Source organism: Suricata suricatta, chromosome 10, assembly GCF_006229205.1.
Source record: "Suricata suricatta isolate VVHF042 chromosome 10, meerkat_22Aug2017_6uvM2_HiC, whole genome shotgun sequence".
NCBI lineage: Eukaryota > Metazoa > Chordata > Mammalia > Carnivora > Herpestidae > Suricata > Suricata suricatta.
In genome coordinates this window covers 50,706,233-50,727,403 of record NC_043709.1, presented here as the reverse complement: position 1 = coordinate 50,727,403, position 21,171 = coordinate 50,706,233, and the positions used below count along the sequence as shown (strand labels likewise).

Genomic DNA, 21,171 nt, shown 5'->3' with positions numbered 1-21,171 from the left:
TACAACACAGATGTTTATGTAACTACACAAAGTAACAATCCAAATCTGATGCAAAATTGAAATGGGACTGGGTTGTTACCTTGATGTGATTTTCCATTCTGTGTTGTATATTTTTTAACTCAGACATGGTGACTGTAGATGGAAATGATGTTTAACAAAGTATCTCTGATAGTTATAGAAGTAGAAACCTTGGCTTCTAGGCTAAGGAATTCACTTCACACTGAATCTTTGCTTTAAAAGGAGCAAGGAGTGAGCTCCATTTTTTTATAACTGGAAGTGACAAGTGAAATAAAGTTAATTTAATAAGTAATAAGTATGATGGGAGAAGGATATAAATAGGGCTCATTAGGGAAAGCATTACCATGCAATAAATTTTAATGGGCTTATTCACACTCCAAGGAGTTTAAGGCACTAGATTCTTTCCCATGAAACGTTCTGAGAACAGTAAATCAGATTGAAAATTTAATTTGAGGGGCGCCTGGCTGGCTGAGTCAGTGGAGCATGTGACTCTGGATCTCAAGGTTGGGAGTTCAAGTTCCATGTTGGGTGTGAAAATTACTTTAAAAAATAAAACCCTTAAAAAAAAAAGAAGAGAAAATTTAATTTTTGAAAGTACATTGAGAAAGACCAACTATCCATGTTAATCAATTAGGCTAAATGGTATCGTGCTTAGTGGTCAGGCAATAACTCGCTTTGTTTACAACACTAATTCATTTGTGAGAAGACGGCATTAAGTGTAAATAACTAATGAAAGCAAATGCAAAAAAAAGGAGCCCCCGCCAAAAAATGGGGGAGGGACCCAACAGAATCAGAGCAGAAAACGTTCTTCCCCGAAAGACATGACTGTGGTTCTCTCTCCTGAGGACTGCGCTTACCCCAGATCCACCCAGCCAGTCCCACTCCTTGACTTCCCAGCTCCGAAGCCAGGATCCTAGTAATTATTCCCAGATGTCTTCCTTCTTCTTTGCACCCCTTCAGCTATGGATAACATTGTTACCTTGCACTCTCATTCATTTTGTTTGTGTTTATCAGCCTCACCTAAAGTACAATGTGATATGATTTTAGGACCTTATCGGGCAATTCAGAGCTAGATGGAACCTTAAATATTTGTTGGTCTAATACGTTAGTAACAGGGTTCAGCAGACCCCAGACTAGAAATAAGAATTGCTGTAGGGTTATTGGACTCATGGCAGTGAATAGAAAGGGGGTTGTTCTATAGAACGAATTAAAAAGAATTGAAACTTTCTTTTTATTATTTTATTTATTTATTTTAAGAAATCTCTACATCCATTGTGGGACTTGAACTCATGATCCTGAGATCAAGAATTGTACAATCTTCAGATTGAGCCAGCTAAGTGCCCCAAGAATTAAAACCTTCAAAATGTATATTTCTCAGTGACTAGATACAAATTTACATCTATATTGACATGGAGCTATGTCAAGAATCTCTTGTGGGGTGCCTGGGTGGCTCAATTGGTTAAGTGCCAACTCTTATTTTGGCTCAGATCATGATCTCCAGGTTTGTGAGTTTGAGCCCATTTTTGGGGCCATATACTTGCAGTGTGGAGTCTGCTTGGGATTCTCTCTCTCTCTCTCTCTCTCTCTCTCTCTCTCTCTCTCTCTCCCTCTCCCTCCCTCTCTCCCTCTCTGCCTCTCTCTCTCTCAAAATAAAAAAACGTAAAAAAATAATCCTTTGTTTGTACCACCTCTTCTGGCAGCCTTGGGGAAATGAAGAAGTAGCATCATGATATGACACCCATATGACATGAGAGCCCCATATTGGACTTAAAGATAATAGCAATCTTTTATTCTCTTACAGATCATAGAAATAACTAGATACAAGTAATAGAAATCATTGCTTTATAAATTAGTGTTGACTACATATACAGCCTTGTTACTGAGCAGAGATTGTTTGAAATGATCAATTATTTATGAATCACCTGTGTTTCCATGAGTTGTTACATAAGAGTTTGGTTTTTGTCTTCGGTGTGGGAGGGTATGGAAGAAGGATGAAAGTTCTGGGGAGAGGTGAGACACGATGGTGGAAAGGATGGGATGACAGCCAACTGCCAGTGTCCTGGAGAGCTGAGTTTGATCCTTTGAGCATAGATTCTTAGGAAGCTTATTTAATGAATGGCTTCCTGAATCTCTGAGAGTAAGGAGAGCAGCTTTGATGCTGTGTTAACAAAACATTGAACAGCACTTTAATAAACCCATGCCCAGTCCTCACTCTACCATGGGTTTAGTGTAGTTTGGGGTAGGCTGAGACTCAGACATTACCGATGGGTGATCTGGAAAGCACACTTCCCAGAAAGACACTGGGAAAAAGAAGTGGTGTTGAAGCACGTTGGCAAAAAGAGATTATGGAGACCTAGAGCAGATTCACTATAACGGGAGTGCTTATGCGGCCTTATTTGTGCTCAGAGGCTGTCAGAGCACTGGGGTCGTGTTCTCATTCACTGTGTAATAAAACTGGTCAAAAGACTGTAAGTGACCTTCCCAGGATTTCAGAGCAAGCTAATAACAGCTAGAACCAGCTTCTTCCCTGATGTCCTGGAAAACCAGAGCATTAATATGAATTGCTAGATAGAATACAATGATTATTTTCTTCTACAATCGTATATTCATGTAAATCAGTAGAGGCTAGTAAATGTTTTGTTTTTCCACTATGAATAGCTAGAAGCCTTTGTTTAAAATGGGTTATTAAAATTAATGTAACATGTTATACTTGAGATTCAGAAAACTAAATAGAATTCCTGACCTTACTATTGATACAAATATTTAAATAAGTCTACTAATATTTATTGATTCTAATGATGACTCACTAACATACCATTAGGAAAAAGAATTTCTTTACATTAATTTTACATCATATGGCCTCTGAGTCTTGTGCTCTTGTGTCCTTTCATCTGAATCCACAGCCTTTGCTTCTCCTTTGGCGCTGTTGAGCCATCAGTTACTACTTGCAGTTTCCAGTGTACCTCCACCGGGAAGCTTTCCTTAAATTACCTTCAAATTTTCTACTTCCTATTTTATATAAGAGTTAGGAAATTAGTTGAAAAAGCAGTTGAATTGTGCACAAATGGAAAATGAACAGGCTCTGTGAAAGCACTCTATCAGAAGTCAGATACAGTAGCTTTAGTGCTTAGATTGAATGGCATCAGCTTTGGCAGCCCAGAGGCATTATGGAGGCATTTGTACCACTGGATTGCACTCAAAAGTTGAGGTAACAAAATAAGTGATTTTCACCTAAGAAAAGTATTGCCATATAGACAGAAAGCTCTAGGCATATGATATGAACCCAGTTGCTACACATTACAATTCTAGGTTAGAAAGCTTGATTATACAAATAGGGCATTATGATGTTAATTTATAACAAAGTCAAATTTAGAGATCATTTCAATATCAAAAATTAAGGAATGGTCAGGGAGCCTACATGGGCACCTTTAAATCTTTAAATCTACCAAAGATTTAAAGAAGAATTAATGCATATTCTTCTCAAACTTTTCCGAAAAATAAAAGAGGAAGAAAACCTTCCTAATTCATCCTTTGAGGCCAGCATTACACTGATACCAAAACCAGATAAAGACACTATAAAAAGAGGAGAACTACAGGGCAATATCTCTGATGAACATAGATGAAAAATCCTCAATAAAATTGGCAAAAAATATTACTCAGCCATAAAAAAAAACGAAACCTTGGCACTTAAACTTATATGGATGGAGCTAGGCAGTATTATCCTAAGTGAAATAGTCAGAGGAAGACAAGTACCATATGATTTCACTCATATGTGGTATTTAAGAAACAAAACAAAGGGGAAAGAGAGAGAGAGGCAAACCAAAAGAACATAGTCTAACTATAGAGAATAAACTAACAGTTATCGGGGGGGGTTGGTGGGGGGGATGTGAGTTAAATAGGTGATGGGAATTAAGTAGTGGACTTGTGGTGACACTGAGTGTTGTACAGATGGTTGAATCACTATATCGTACACCTGAAATTAATATTACACTGTATGTTAACTAACTGGAGTTTGAATAAAAACTTGAAAAAAAAAGTCACTCACCATGACCAAGTGGATTTATTCTGGGATGCAAGCGTGGCTCAATATTTGCAAATCAATCAAATATTTGCAAATCAATCAAAGTGATGAGATTATTATCGCATCAATAAGAGAAAGGATAAAAACCATATAATCATTTTAATATATGCAGAAAAGGCATTGGGCAAAGTACAACCTCCATTCATGCTAAAAAGCCCTAACATAGTAGGTTTAGAGGGAACCTACCTCAAAACAATAAAGACTATGTATGAAAAGCCCACAGCTAACATTATACTCAATAGTGAAAAACATAGAATTTTTCTCCTAAGCTCAAGAACAAGACAAGAATGTCCACTCTCACCACTTTTATTCAACACAGTGCTCAAAGTCCTAGCTACAGCAATCAGACAAGAAAAAGAAATAGAAGGCATCCAACTTGGTAAAGAAGAAGTAAAATTTCCATTATTTGCAGATGACATGATACTATATATAGAACATCCTAAAGACTCCACCAAAAACTACTAGAACTCATAAATGAATTTAGTAGGATTTCAGGATACAAAATCAATATACAGAAATCCCTTCCATTTCTACACTAATATTGAAGTAGAGAAGAGAAATCAAGAAAACAGTCCCATTTACAATTGCATCCAAAATAGCAAAATACCTAAGAATAAACTTAAACAAGGAGGTGAAAGACCTATACTCTGGAAACTATAAAACACTGATGAAAGAAATTGAAAATGGCACAAACATATGGAAAAATATTCCATGTTCACAGATTGGGGAAACAAATATTGTTAAAATGTCCATATTACCCAAAGAAATCTACAGATTTCTGTCAAAAATACCAACAGCATTTTTCACATAACTAGAACAAATAATCCTAAAATTTGTGTAGAACCACAAAGACTTTAAATAGGCAAAGCAATCCTGAAAAAGAAAAACAAAACTGGAGTAATCACAATTCCAGATTCCATGATATATTATAAAGCTATAGTAATCAAAACAGTATGACACTTGCACAAAAATAGACACATGGATCAATAGAACAGAATAGAGAGACCAGAAATAAACCTGTGACTATATGACCAATTAATCTTTGACAAAGGAAGCAAGAATGTCCAATAGGAAAAAGACAGTCCTTCAACAAATGGTGTTGGGAAAACTGAACAGCTACATGTGAAAGACTGAAACTGGAATGCTTTCTTTCACCATACACAAAAATAAACTCAAAATGGATTAAAGACCTAGATGTGAGACCTGAAACTATAAAAGTCGTAGAAGAGAGTACAGGCAGTAATTTCTCTGTCATGGACCATGGCAACATTTTTCTAGATTATGTCTCCTGAGTCAAGGGAAACAACAGCTAAAATAAACTACTGGGACCACATTAAAATAAAAGGCTTCTGTGCGTGCACAGCAAAGGAAACAGTCAAAAAAACTAAAAGACAACCTATGAAATGGAGTAAGACATTTGCAAATGACACATCCAATAAAGGGTTAGTTCTCAAAATGTATAAAAAACTTCTACAACTCAGAAACCCCCAAAAAACAGAATGTAAAACATGGGCAGAAGACATGAACAGACATTTCTCCAAAGATGACACCCAGAAGGCCAACAGACACACGATAAGATACCCAGCATCACTAATTGTCAGGAAAATCAAACTCAAAATGAGATATCACCTCACATGTATCAGAATGGCTAAAATGAAAAATACAAGAAGCAACAGCAAGTGTTGGTGAGGAAGTGGAGGAAAAAGGAGCCCTCTTGCACTGTTGGTGGGAATGCCAACTGGTGCACTCACTGTATGCAGACTCCTCAAAAATGTTAAAAATAGAAGTACCAATGATCCAGTAATTACACTACTGGGTATTGACGCAAAGAATACAAAAGCATTAATTCAAAAAGATACATGCATCTATGTTTATTGCAACATTATTTACTATTTTTTTAGAGAGAAAAAGCACAAGCAGGGGAGAGAGGCAGAAGGGGAGAGAGAGAGAATCTTAGGCAGGCTCCTTGTTCAGTGCAAAGCTCAACAAAGGACTCGATTCCATGGCCCCAAGACCATGAGTCAGGGGTCAACTGACTGAACCACCCAGGTGCCCCTCTTTTAGCATTATCTACAATAACCAAACTATGGGAGCAGCCCAAGTGTGCATCAATTGATAAATGGGCAGAGAGGTATATACACACAAAGGAATATTACTTAGCCATAAGAAGAATGAAATCTTGCTATTTGCAATGACAAAGATGGATCTAGAGGGTATAATGCTTCCTCAGCAACTTAAAGTATATAATACAATATTGTCAACTATAAATTTCTAAGGCAGCTTGCTCATTCTGGCCTCTGAAGGAAGAGTCACTTACAACAAAGGAAGGGTCACAAGTTCTGAAGCCAAAGAGATAAAGGGAATTCTCTCAAAAAAAAAAAAAATGATGAACAGGTATAAATCCACCCTAGGACAGCCTTAATTTCCAATTCATGCCATGCCAATATCTAATGCCAACAATGCTACCAGAAAAAAGGCTAATTGGAACCTTACCCTAAAAGGACCAGATTGATAGCACCTGAACCCACGTGATCAATCATAACAGTACAAAAAGAGAAACAACCCATCATGTTATGCCTCCGGATTTGTTGTAATCAGAAGTACCACCTATAGGGGTGCCTGGGTAGTTCAGTTGGTTAAGCCAGCTTCGGCTCAGGTCATGATGTCACAGTTCCTCGGTTCGAGCCCCACTTTGGGCTCTGTGCTGACAGCTCAGAGGCTGGACCCTGCTTCAGATTCTGTGTCTCCCTCTCTCTGTCCTTTCCCTACTCATGCTCTCTTGCGCTCTCTCTCTCTCTCTCTCTCTCTCTCTCTCTCTCTCTCTCTCTCTCAAAAATAAATAAGAACAAACAAAAACAAAATTTAAAAAGTACCACCTATAAAGTATTCTTGACAAAAATCAAATTTAAATCAGATCTCTATTTTTGCATGTTTGAAATTTTCTGTAATGAAACATTTGTAAGGAATATTGGTGAGTTGACTAAAATTTGAAGAGGACTTGAAGTGAACGTGGTTGGCTCAGTCCGTTGGGCCTCCAATCCTTGATTTCAGCTCTGGTCATGATCTCACAGCTGTGATCTCATGGTGGTGATCTCACAGTCATGGACAGAGCCCCACAGCAGGCTCTGTGCTGGACATGAAGCCTGCTTATGAGTCTCTCACTTCCTCTCCCTCTGCCCCTCTCCTGCTCATGTGCGTGCACAATTAAGCGCTCTCTCTCAAAAAAAATTTTTTAATGAAAAATAAGAGGGCTTGAAGCAAAGCCACCAACAGCAATGCACAACTTCCACATAACTGTCTGAGCAGGACACCACTACCACCCTGAACGTAGACTGCTGCCTTCACACCACACCAGCTTCTGCCCCAGGAGCCCATTTGTATGTCATCCACTATCACTGCCATTTCTTGCCACGCTCCTCCCAGATGAAAGGGAGCTTCTGACCTTTTCTATGATACTAGTTTCTGAGACAAAGCCTTGTGGGGTGTGGTAGAGGCACATACAGCCTGCACTATAAGAGAGAATGAAAAAGCAAATATTTAACATTTATATGAGCTCTAAGCCTTTGCCCTTCACCAAGATCCATCAGGAGGAGACTTCCTCAGACAGAAAAGGATCGAAGTATTAGGCAGCCAAAACGAAAGACAAGTGCCTGCTACAACTCTTCTTTTAATTACAATTTCTCAGATTATGTACCACCTCCTCAGTCTTATTCAAGTTCCTCCAAAATATGAATCAATCAAGTTTTCAAGACGTGAGTCTACTCTTCCTCCATCCATACTCTGTAGTTCAAACAAGCTGGATGATCACGGTTGGTTTTAAAAATCCTTTTTCTCTCTCTCTCCTCGTGCTTACACAGGATCATTTTCTGCAACATTATACCCCTGAAAATCTGGCTCATTCTTAAAATTCTATCTCAAATATTCCTTCCTCCATAAAAATGTCATAATCCTCACTCTGAAATATGAAGTCTTTTCCTATTACAATCCTATTTTACTTTATTTGGACTTTTCCTAATGACCATTACATTCTATCTGGTATTATACTACATACTTGCTCAAAGCTCTCTATCACATTCTAAGTGTCTTTAAAAAGCATTGTATTTTATGATCTTTGTCTCTCTTGTGGTGTTAAGAAGAGAATCTTGAACATAATTACAGTTTTATCAAGTGGAATTGAACTGTGCTTATGCATAAGAAAATATTTTTATTTTTCATTATTTCAAGTGTAAGATCTTGGTAGAATGGTTAATAACTTAATTTTTAGTCACCAAGGAGTTATCAAATAAAAGAAAACTATTGTTTATTTTTTGGTTCCAAATTTATATTTCTTGTTTTCTCAGTCTTTCTCAATCTCGGATTTATCAATGCCTAACTTCAAGGAACATCAATCCTTGAGATCATTCTGTGGCAGAGGCTTTCCGTTCTTATAGAAGAGACCTTTCTTCTTCCAGAAGAAAGCCATGTGCTAATGTGAGTTAAAACAGTCAAAGAAAGTGGGTCCTTGAAGACTACATAAAGCTGCCTCACCAGCACTAGATAACAATATCTGGACTTTTTTATATAAAAGAAGAAATACTCATGTGTTTACATCACTATAGTCAGGTCTCTATTAACCAGCAGCTAAATGTAAATTCTTTCTAGTTCTTACAGGGGTCAACAAAACACTAGGTACCTCCCCCCCTAACCCATTTTATGACAGTAGACGTGAGTGGGGAGAAATTCTCTTCATTTAGAAAACCCTATGAGTGACAGACATAGGAGGGCTGATCCAAGTCCATCACTAGAGGACAGTTCTCGGTCAAGCAAAACAAGAGCATAGAGAAAGGTTCCCCAAGAATGTAAGGCACACATCCCCTATCGGCTAAAAACTAATGACTGTCTAGTCTTCATGGCTCTCCAGAGGAATGATGAATATCTCTTTTTGTCCATAATGAGAAAAGGGATCTGAGGGATGCCTTACAAAACTAATCTAATAACCTCTCCTTAGGCCACAGACTGTTTGGAGATTTGTTTTCCTCCTGGGGCTGTCCAGAGCAGAGACATTTACAGTCAGAATGTTTCTGGTTCTACTTTTCACTTTCAGTAGCTGGAGTCAGGGGTCTACCAACCATTTCCATTCCTACCCTACAGGTACTTCTATTTCTACATGTCCAAAATGCAACCTACTTCCCCTCCCCTCCGTGACTGAATGAATGGTACTAGAACCAGATATCTGGGGATAATCTCACACTCTTTCCTCCACCTCCTTGGTCGCTGTGTAGCTGTGAGCCCACTACCTGCATTTCCCTTGTGTCCTCCTACTCCTCCACCCTTCTCATCCAGACAGTATCAATTCCTAAGCAACTACTGTCTTGCACCCATCTAACTCCTGTTCTGTGCTGTAATCATAAAATGAAAATCTGATGGGTTTCGTTTTTTCTTTTTTTAGTGTTTATTTATTTTTTAGGGAAGTTTATTTACTTATTTTAAGAGGGGGAGGAGCAAAAAGAGAATCCCAAGCAGGCTCCACAATTCTGTGAGAGAGCCACAACTCTGTCAGTGTGGGATGCGGGACTTGAACACACAAACCGTGATATCATGACCTGAGCCAAAGTCGGGTACTTTCGACTCACTGAGCCACCCAGGCACCCCAAAAATCTGATCAGTTTAAAATTCAAATCTCTTAGGAGGAAATCTGAGGCCTGTCAGACAATGCTTGCCTCAGTAATGCCCTCTTTCGCTAAGGTATCCCACACCACACGTGGCAACTGAACCGAACCACCACAGATTTACTGAATGAATCATGCCCCATGGCTTTCCCTAAAAAGCTTCTTTCTCTCTCTCTCACCTGGAAAATCACGATTCATGCTCAATACTTAATTGAGGCCTTACCACCTCCAAATATCCTACCTTGATTTTGTCTTCAAGAAGCAATATAACATGTTATGTTATCAAAGAATATGAATTGCTCATAAATTCAAACTACTGGCTCTGTGACCCTGGTCAAGTAAGTTAACCTCTCCATGCCTCAGTGTCCTCATCTGTAAATAGAGGATAATTTCTCACAGCGTTATTGAGAAAATTGAGCAAGATACTATATACAAAGGTGGTTTGAAGTATCCATGGAATATGGTAAGCACTCAATATATGTGAGCTATCTTACTGTCTAAGATTGAATTAGAGTCCTTAGTTTTGTTCCCAGCCTTCCATGAAGTTGAGAGACATGTGGAAGTTATAAACCAGCTCACAAAGTCTTATCCACTTGTCTTATAGTTAGAGAAACCAGAAAGCTAAAACTATAACTCTGATTCCCTTAGACCTAAGGCTTTGGATACAAGCTATGCCATGAGCTGAGCAAGATTTGAAGGGTGGAAACCAACCAGAGGTCATCATCCAATCAATTCTTAGCAGTCTGCTAGCAAATATTACCTTGGAAATTACTGTTCCAGATTCCTGGGTATTGAAAGGCAATTTGGCAGAAGCAGCAACATCTTGAGCTGTATCTCAAAAGGCAGAAGCTATACACAGCTACAAGTATCCATTTTTTGGTTTCCTAGGTGTCCAGAGCACAGTGACAATAGAGGTGACAATCTTGACTTCAACATAGCCTTTTTATGTGGCCTCAGGGCTGTAGCTCCCCCATAGGTCAGTTCTCTACTATTCTGAAAACATTCCTGGAGACCTAGCCTAGTATCTGCTCTTCCTCCCTTCTCAACATTTTGTAAGTACCTAATTCCCTGCATTAAATTCCTTACCATTTCGATTATCTGGGGTGGTTTCTGTTTCCTGTACTGACCCTAACTAACCATCTAACCGACCCCACTATTAGCTTTCATTTCTTTCAACATAAGCTTTGCACCACAGCCAGGGTGCTCCCTGCCTCCCAGACCCTCCATGCTCTCTTCACATCCCCACCTTTCTTAGGCATCTCTACCCTGCTCCCCTCTCCCCTGGAATCACCTCCCTCCCCTGGCAATCCCAAATTTCCTACTTGAAACTACATTTTTAGAAAGTGCCTTAGTCCATATAAACAATTTTTATTTTGCAACTTTTGGCAAAAGCAATCTACAACAGCAAAATAAGGATTAGGAAAGTTTACATACGTAAACTTACAACCTAGCCAAGAATTCATGAATCGTTTCCAGATTTCCATAGAAGTCAAAATGTAACTTTGAGATCTTTTTCTCAGGACTTTGTAGGCTTTTTCAATATCTTTTTAATGCCTCTTACTTCTGGTAATAGAAATTTTTATAGCCCCAAGTTCAACATATAAATAGCTTTAAGCTAAAGTATACTACCCTTGGGGAATACAAAATTTTGAATCAAAAGAAGCTCTTTTAGATCAAAGTATATAATTGCTTCAATATTTAAAAATTTTAAGTAATGCTGAATTCCAACACCTTTTAATGTAAGTTAGGGCATAGACCCCAATCTCTATTCAAGTTATATATTTTAAGGTTTGGAAACATAGAGTTTGAAATCATCTTGTTCAGTAATTTTAGCTTATCTGAGAATATTATACACCTTAAGTAAAAATCAGCAACACAAAAATACTATAATTCTAAAACTACTAAGAACACCATGGATTCGTTGGGAAGTCTAGAAACATGTTATTCCATTAAGTCGTCTCTGAAGTATCTTTTTCATTGCCCAGGCCACTGAGTGTCTGCACACTGGGTGTCAGCATGGTTCAGCAAAATCTTTCTTGTAAGGAACATAACCTTAGCTAAGTTTTGCTAAACGCTGATACCTGTGCTACTAAAACATAACAGAGGCACCTGGGTGGCTCAGTCGGTTGAGCGGCCGACTTGGGCTCAGGTCATGATTTCATAGCTGATGGGTTCAAGCCCTATGTCAGGCTCTACGCTTGGATTCTGTGTCTCCCTCTCACTCTGCCCCTCCCCCACTCCTCTCTCTCTCTCTCTCTCTCTCTCTCTCTCTCTCGCTCGCTCTCGCTCTCTCAAAAATAAATGAACATTAAAAAATTTTAAAAACAAAACATAAAAGGAGCATGTATAACTTCAGCATCTTATGCAAATTTTTGTGAAATAGCTGGTTTTTTATTCCTTATGGAAAATTAGGGCTTAAGCATGAGTCCAAGGAACTGAACCCGCGAGTGACTTGAGAGTAGATACACAAAGCTGTATTCTCACAATGTCTCGGTCTCTGACACTGACACACTGCCAGAGGAAGGCCCCAAGGATTCCACTCTCTCTTCTCTTAAACCCAATTCGTCTTTAGGAGGCAACTTCCTCATGACAGCTCCAGGGGCCATCTTTCCAATCTCTACATGTGGCCAGTGTATTTGTTTCCCATTGCTGCTATAACAAATTACCACAAATTAAATGAACGAAAACAATGCCCTTTTATCATCTCACAGTTACGGGGGTCAGAATTCCAAAAGGGCTCAGCTGGGTCCTTCGGTTAAAGTCTCATCAAGATGCTGGCTGGCCTGGACTCTTTCCCCAACAGTCTGAGGGATAACCCATGTCCAGGCTCATTCAGGTTGCTGACACAATTGTCCCCATTTCCTTCCCGGCTGCCAGCTCCTGGGAGGTGCCCACTGTCTTTGGTTGGCACCTCCTCCTTCAAAGCCGGCAGCAGTGCTCTGAATCCTTCTAGAGTTTCAAATCAGTCTGACTTCTCTTGCATCTCTCTAACTGCCTCTTCTGCCTTCTGGATTAAGGGCTCATGTGCTTACATTGGATCTACTAGAAAATCCAAGACTCTCCCTATTTCTGCATCAAATGATTAGCCTTAATTATATCAGCAAAGTTCCCTCTTTACCATATAAGGTAACATATTCATAGTCCTAGGGTTTAGGGACTGTGAATCTTCTTAGGGACCATAATCCTGTCAACCATAATCATACATGTTTGAAACCAAGACTTTCCCGCTAGAGTACCTACTTCTTATAGCATTTAAAGACCAAGAGGAAAAATCTCTTTATTCACAAGTGTTTACTTCAAAACCCTGAAAGACAACATATTTATTAGATCTTAAAGTCATTGCCTAGGCCAAATGTATTTATACTCTCCTATCCAATACCTTTTAGCAAAACATGTGGAAGCTACTTTGGTCATATGCAAATTATAATTACAATTTATAATTTATAATTACAAATTATAATTACAATTCTGGAGAAGGCATTATGTGTGTTTGACATTGGGTGACTATCTGTGACAATCAGAATAATATGAATGAATTTTTGTGTCTGTGTATGTACATATCTGAGTGTGTATATATATTTTTCTTTATATATAAAGATATATATAAATACATATAAGTATATATTCCATTATATATATAAATTCCATAATATATATAAAGATATATATAAATACACATAAATATATATTCCATTACATATAATGGAATACTATTCTATCACATAAAAGGAGGAAATCCTACCATTTGTAACAACACAGATGGACCTTGAAGGTATTATGCTAAATGAAATAAGTCAGACTGAGAGACAAATACAGTATGATCTCACTTATATATGGAACCTCAAAAAAAAAGGTCTCTTCCATATAGAGAACATATTAGTGGTTGCCAGAGAAGGGGGATAGGAGATGAGGGATATGGATGAAGGTGGTCAAAAGATACAAACTTCCATTTATAAGATACATAAGACCTAGAGATGTAATGTACAGCATGGTAACTATAGTTAATATTGTGTTGTATATTTGAAAGTTAAGAGAGTAGATCTTAAAAATTCTCATCACAGGAAAAAAGTGTATAATCACATTCAGGTAATCATTTTGTAATACATGCATGTATCAAATCATTGTTTTGTATACCTAAAACTAATACAACACTATTTGTCAATTATATCTCAATTTTTCTTAAACTTCCATCAAGTATTTTTCATTTCTTCCTTAGAAGAATTCCTCATTCAAATCCTCTCACTACCAACCAAAGGGGAATTCACAGGTTGACAAGTCTGCGCCTCAAGAAACAAAATAAATTTAACTGTAAACACTCTCAACATCTTGAGGTGCCTGAGTGGCTCAGTCAGTTGAGCCTCCTACTTCAGCTCAGGTCATGATCTCATCAGAGTTCGTGAGTTCTGTGCTGACAGCATAGAGCCTGGAGTCTGCTTTGAGTTCTGTGTCTCCATCTCTCTCTCCTGCCCCTCCCCTGCTCATGATCTGTCTCTCTCTGTCTCTCAAAAATAAGTAAATGTTTAAAAAAAAATAAAATAAATAAAACTTTCAACATCTTAAGGTTCGAATATATCCTAATGCAAAACAGATGGTTATCAAAATTTCTTCCTAAGAAGGCAACACAGGCAAAATAAACCCTGCAGAGAGTTTACCCTTCATTTTTTTCCCGTGAGGAGTTCTGATGCCCATCGCTTGTCCTCTGACATCCGCAGAGAGTTCCCTTTGCTCCAGTGACAGCATCTATTTTCCAGCACACAAGCAATTGCACAAAATATATTTTTAGTAAAACATACATAATATGTGTTTTGGGTACAAGAGGTAATGTCAGCTATTACTCACAGACTCAAAGCCCACATAATATGAATAATATTTGTTGAATATAGTTGAAAGTATTCATAGTAACAGAGTCTCAGATTTTTTTTCCCTCAAAGGGTCATGGCTCAAAAGCCATACAACCTAGATAATCTTAAAGGTTTACATTTTCTGTTACTTGCTCTAATTTCAAACTACCTAAATGCAATTATTTTTTTCATTGAACTATTATTATCAATCTCTTAAAAAGTAGTTTTTTTTTAATAATAGTTTATTGTCAAATTAGTTTCCATATAAGACCCAGTGCTTCAACTCAGTACAGTGTGTGACTCTTGATCTCAGGGTCATGATTTCGAGCCCCAGGTTGGGTATAGAGATTACTTAAAAAATAAAGCATTTTTTAAAAGCAATTTGTATTTCCCAATAACTGCTACTGATATTCAGATAATTTGTAACCTCATAGGTGAGGCAGAAAAGTATAGTGCCTGGAACTTATATTGTCTATTTCCATATGTCATATTTGCACCATTTCTATTATGGTAATTTGAGAGTATTTCAAAAGGTTGACACCATCACTATCTACTTCTTTTTTTAATGTTTATTTATTTTTGAAGGAGAGAGAGACAGAGTGTGAGCAGTGGAGGGACAGAAAGAGAGGGAGACACAGAATCCAAAGCAGGCTCCAGGCTCTGAGCTGTCGGTACAGAGCCCAACGCTTCCCTGGAACTCACCACCTGTGAGATCATGACCTAAGCGGAAGTCAGACATTTAACTGACTGAGGCACCCAGGCGCCCCTCTAACTACTTCTTACATCACTCATACATAGTGCAGTACATGCACATGGTGGTTGCCCAATAAAGATTGTGGCTAGTCTATTACTAAAAGTCACAGAACTCAATAGACCATCTAACAAAGTAGAGAATTGTCCAGTTCTACTCAAGGCTAATGAGTTATCAACCAATGCATTATGCTCTGCTCTTTTCCAATCTGTTCTGGGTGCCCCATTTTTAAATCAATTTGATTCAGGTACAATTTACATGCAATTAAATGCATTCATTTTAAGTGTCAATGAGTGTGACAATTGCATATAACTAGGCATAATCTACCAGCATCATCAAAATACATGTGCCTGCATGGGGCTGGGGGTGCAAATGGAGGCTGCACACAGCGTGTTTTCCTCAAGCGCAGAAACCTTTCAGAACAGGTGGTAAACCTGCCTCAACTCTGCCCCGAATTAAATCATTATCTCTCTGATAGTGGACAGTGAACGATCCTGCTTTTTCTCCAGAGGAAGACACTCTCTCCATCTTCAAAGACTGTTTGCTATGTAAACATCCTTGAAAATACATGCCAGAACAAAGATGGCCCATGCCTTAGCTCACAGAGTATGCTGAAATATGAGAGACCCATGGAGAATTGTGTTTTTTTAATTTATTATTTATTTTTGAGGAAGACAGAGAGCGTGCAAGCAGGGGAGGAAAGAGAGAGAGGGAGAATCTGTCAGTGCAGAGCCCAATGGGGCCTCGAACCCAAGAAACTATGAGCTAGTGACCAGAACTGAAACTAAGAGTCAGATGCTTAACCAATTGAGCCACCCAGGAACCCTGAGAATTGTTTTATAAAAAAAGAAAGAAAGACAGAATTTTATATACATTCCAAAAAGCATAAATTACCTCTAGAGATAAATGTTGCCTAACTTAAACTTGTTCATATACATAGACTAGAATTGGTCTGAGGCCAGAAAGCAATATGCACAGCTCTGATTATGTTTTTGAATGATGAGAAAAAATATAAATAATGGGTTATTTGAGGAATAATTACGGGAAATATTTGTATCCTTTACATCCGTGAATAAGATCAAATTAGATTACAATGTCTCAGATATACTCATCAATAGGGGCCGCCCTCCTCTACCTCTGGCTTTTGCAAAGAATAACAATACAATTGTCCTAAGAGTTTTTGAGATCCAAGCTTGATTCTAAATTGCCATTACTCTGGGTTTTAAGCAAGACTGAGCATATTTTGAGGCCTGATGGAAATAAGAGTAAAGGGATCATTTGGGATGAAAAATGAGTAGAGGACAAAGGAGCCGTGGGTAAGCGGCATCGGTGACAACATTCTGTATGGTCAGTGGATGCCATGCCAGCAGTATGGCAGTGACCGGAGGCTCTTGGCACCGATGTCAGTCCATCTGATATCAGCGTGGCAGGGCAGTACGGTGTAGGACGATGTGGCTGGCCCTGGATCATACCTCGGTGCTGCACACAGAAGGCATCGTCAGCCAGCCAAAGTGAAAGAAGAAGCAAATAAACATCATAGCGTATCACACTTAAGCCACTATTTGCAGGTAAGTGTCCATGCAGAGTGGGTGGTGGCAAAGCCAGAGAAATCTTTCTTCTTTTTAAAGTGTGATGACTATTCAGTTTTGCCCCCTAGATTGGCGTAACCTTGGAAACATGGTTGACTTATGAAAGAAGCATTACTGAATGCAAATACCTTTAATCACACATCTAGAATTAACCCTGTGGCATTCTTTTCCCCCAAGGAAACATTGCCAATTCACAGATACAGAAATACGTCATTTTTATATGTACTAAAATTTGTTAAAGAGCGTGATCATTTATATTAGTAAATACCAGAAATCTCTAATATAAAAACAGCCATATTCATATAGTTAAATTCTATCTGCAGCTCCCTCCTCTGTTCACTTTTTTTAAATGCAGTTTCCTTTCTGCCTTTTAGAATAATTCATCTTGACAGTATTGTTTTATTCCAAAAATGTTCAGGGGGTTTTCTTTAGATGACTCCATTTCTATCAACTAATATTTTTCTCTTTGCTAACTTAAGCAGCTACGCTGTTAAAGAACACAAAATCTATTACAAACAAATTTAGGGGTGCCTGGGTGGCTCACTTAGTTAAACATCTGACTTCTGATTTTGTCTCAGGTCAAGTTCTCACAGTTGGTGGGATGGAGCCCTGTATCTGGCTCTCGGAACCTGATTGGGACTGCCTCTCTCTCTGCTCCTCCCTGCCCATGTGCCGTCTCTCACTCAAAATAAACTTGAAAGAAAACAGATTATTTAAATCCTTTTCATCAACATTTATTTTCATCACAAGATACATTTCAAGCCTATAATATTTTTAGTTTAAACTGGAAAACTGGCCCAAGTCACTCAGATGCTGTTTTTTTAGGCTGACCGTGTTACACGTCTTGCGTATAGTTCCATACATACTTGTGGAATGAATGACACAACCAACGGTGGATCAAAACTTTCCCATAGTAAATTTTAAGGCAATAAACAAGGATGGTCCTGTCAGAGACTATTGAGTTGGCTATGCTCATGTTACCAGGTGTCTGGAATAGAACTTGTCATCTTGCCACAAGGAAAGTCCATTTGAGCAAGACCTCGTTTTGCTCACAGCTGGTGCCGTCACTAAAAGTAGTGACGAGCATGTAGTCATTGTCCAGTACTTTTTGTTGAATGAATAAATCTGTGCTTAAGACCATCACCAGATGCCTGCTGCCTTCAGGATAAGGACAAAACTCTTCATTATTGAATACTTTGTACTCAAAGGCCTCTCTACCTATATCTCTTGAGGAGACTACTGAGTCCTGTCCCATGACGCAGAATGGCTTTGCCTGAGGACAGTTCTTGGATATTCCAGCAGATATTTCTTCTTAATTTTTTTAACGTTTATTTCTTTTTGAGACAGAGAGAGACAGAGTGCAATTGAAGGAGGGGCAGAGAGAGAAGAGAGGGAGACACAGAATCCAAAGCAGGCTCCAAGCTCCAAGCTTCAGCACAGAGCCTGACATGGGGCTCGAACTCACAGACTGCAAGATCATGACCTGAGCCAAAGTTGGATGTTTAACCAACTGAACCACCCAGGTGCCCCATTCCAGCAGACATTTAAAGACAATCTGTTTGACTAACAAAATAGATAAATCACCACGTTATGGATGGATTTTACTAGATTAATTTTCTGAGGGCAAACACATTCCCAAGCTCTTGTCAGACACTTCTCCAAACATACTTGTATCAGTTAGGGGAAGCTAAGTAATGCTGAGGTAACAAATAGTCCTAAACTTTTCATAGCCTATAAAACGTGAGGTCAGTTTTTCTCATTAGAGCATATTCCCCAGCTAATCAGCATAATCCTCACCTTCAGTCCAGCAGCACCCAGGCTGAGGGCAAAGAAACAATCCAGAACATGCCCGTCACAGTGACAGAAGAGAAAGAGAATGGCAGAGCACAGGCTGCCTCCTAAACTTCTCCATGGAGGGGCGCCTGGGTCGCTCCGTCAGTTAAGCATCCAGCCTCAGCTCAGGTCATGATCTCATGGTTCATGGGTTCAAGCCCACATCGGGTTCTGTGCTGATAGCTCAGAACTTGGATCCTGCTTTGGATTCTGTGTCTCCCTCTCTCTGTTTTTCCCCTGCTCATGCTCTGTCTCTCTCTCTCTCAAAAATAAATAAGCATTTATAAAAATATAAATAAATAAACGAACTTCTGAAAGTACCACACAATGCTTCTGCTCCAAGTTTCATTAACTGAAGCAAATTCTCTTTATGCCTGATGTCAATCAACCGGCCAAGAATATATATTCTCCTCTGATACAAATACTGGTGAACAAGAATGCATTCTACCACTGCCAGGTACTGAAACATAGAATGTAGAATGTCAAATCAGTCATTTAATGGCATCTGCAACTCAATCCAGGTTCTTCTTACAAAAATGAGGAAGAAATGGAGCAAAATACATCATTTAATCTTTTTTACTTTGATAATTATAGAAATATTGGCTAAAAATTCTTTTCACCAAAAACAAAACCTACAAAAACTATCACAAAATTAAAACAGTTACAAAATTTCTTCCAAGTCCCTGGAAAAGATAACAGCAAATTAAAAAAAAAATCTAGATAGCAAAGACAAAATGAAAGAAAGAGTAAGGTTGCACAAAAGATATAAAGCACAAGAGCAGAAAATATACAAAGCAGTTTTAACCACATGCACCAAAGGCTTAATGTCCCATATTGAAAGGCAAATACTAGTTAAAAAGGAAAATCGAACTATGCTTGGAGTTAAACCTAAAGTAAACAAAAACAAAAACAAAAGATGAAAATAAGTGATTGATGTCCATCAACTGATGAATGGATCAAGAAGATGTGGTTTATGTATACAATGGAATACTACATGGCAATGAGAAAGAATGACATCTGGCCGTTTGTAACAACGTGGATGGAACTTGAAGGTGTTATGCTAAGCGAAATAAGTCAGGCAGAGGGGCGCCTGGGTGGCTCAGTCAGTTAAGCGTCCAGCTTTGGCTCAGGTTATGATCTCACGATCCGTGGGTTCAAGGCCCATCTTGGCCTCTGTGCTGACAGCTAGCTCAGAGCCTGAAGCCTGCTTCAGATTCTGTATCTCCCTCTCTCTCTGACCCTCCCCTGCTCACACTGTCTCTCTCTGTCTTTCAAAAATAAATTTAAAAACATAAAAAGTACTTAAAGAAATAAGTAAAGCAGAGAACGACAGATACCGTACGTCTTCACTCATAAGTGGAACAGGAGAAACTTAACAGAGGACCATGGGGAAGGGGAAGGGGAAAATATAGTTGGGGAGAGGGAGGGAGGCAAACCATGAGAACAACCTGAGGTCTGATAGGGTTGGGGGAGAGGGGGAGGGGGTAATAGACCTGGAGGAGGGCACTTGTTGGGATGAGCACCGGGTGTTATATGGAAACCAACTTGACAATAAACTATAAAAGAAAAAAAAATGAGTGATTCAAATTGTAAACACAAAAAGAGGGAACAAAATTGGCTATGGCCAGTGATTTCTACCTGTGCTGCTGTGTAAGGTACAAGGCAAGCCTGGACATGAGTTTCTGGAGCACGAGGTACAGCCAGAGGGAAAGCTTAGATATGCCAACCATAGGAATTACAAAATGCTGTCATGATCCAAAAGGAGGCTTGTCATGATCCAAAAGAATGTAACGGAAGAACTGAAGAGAATTATTGATGACAGTGCAATTACAAAAGAATATGATGCTTTGTGGCCTCCCTCTGACAGAGTTAGCCACCAGGAGCTTAAAATTGTCAATGGACATGAAGACATTTCTTTTACCACATCAAAAATAGATTCTCTTGTTTATTTTCAATCAAGTTATTTGGAAACCCTGCAAAAAAATATATATATATATATATACATATATAGGCTCTCTTATTGATATAAATCAGTGAGAAGATCCTGAAGGCCTTCAAGTATTTTACTATTTGTTACAGGACCTGAAATGTTTTGCTTTTAGTCTTACTGGCTTACAATTTGAGAGGAAACCAATCTAACTTGTATGTTTTTAAAGCTGTTTTTATATATTCTTTTAATGTTTTTAATGTTTATTTATTCTTGAGAGAGAGAGAGAGAGAGAGAGAGAGCGCACAAGCAGGGGAGGAACAAAAAGAGAGACACATATAGAATCGGAAGCAGGCTCCAGGCTCCGAGCTGTCAGCACAGAGCCAGACCCGGGGATCAAATCCACAAACTATGAGATCATGACCTGAGCCTAAGTCAGATGTTCAACCGACTGAGTCACCCAGATGCCCCTAAAGCTGTTTT

At 38.7% G+C, this 21,171-nt stretch overlaps 1 pseudogene; it reads left to right on the top strand.

Annotated features, from left to right (window-relative positions):
- Nucleotides 1-20,381: 20,381 nt before the first annotated feature.
- LOC115305429 lies at nucleotides 20,382-20,900 on the top strand (annotated as a pseudogene).
- Nucleotides 20,901-21,171: the final 271 nt, after the last annotated feature.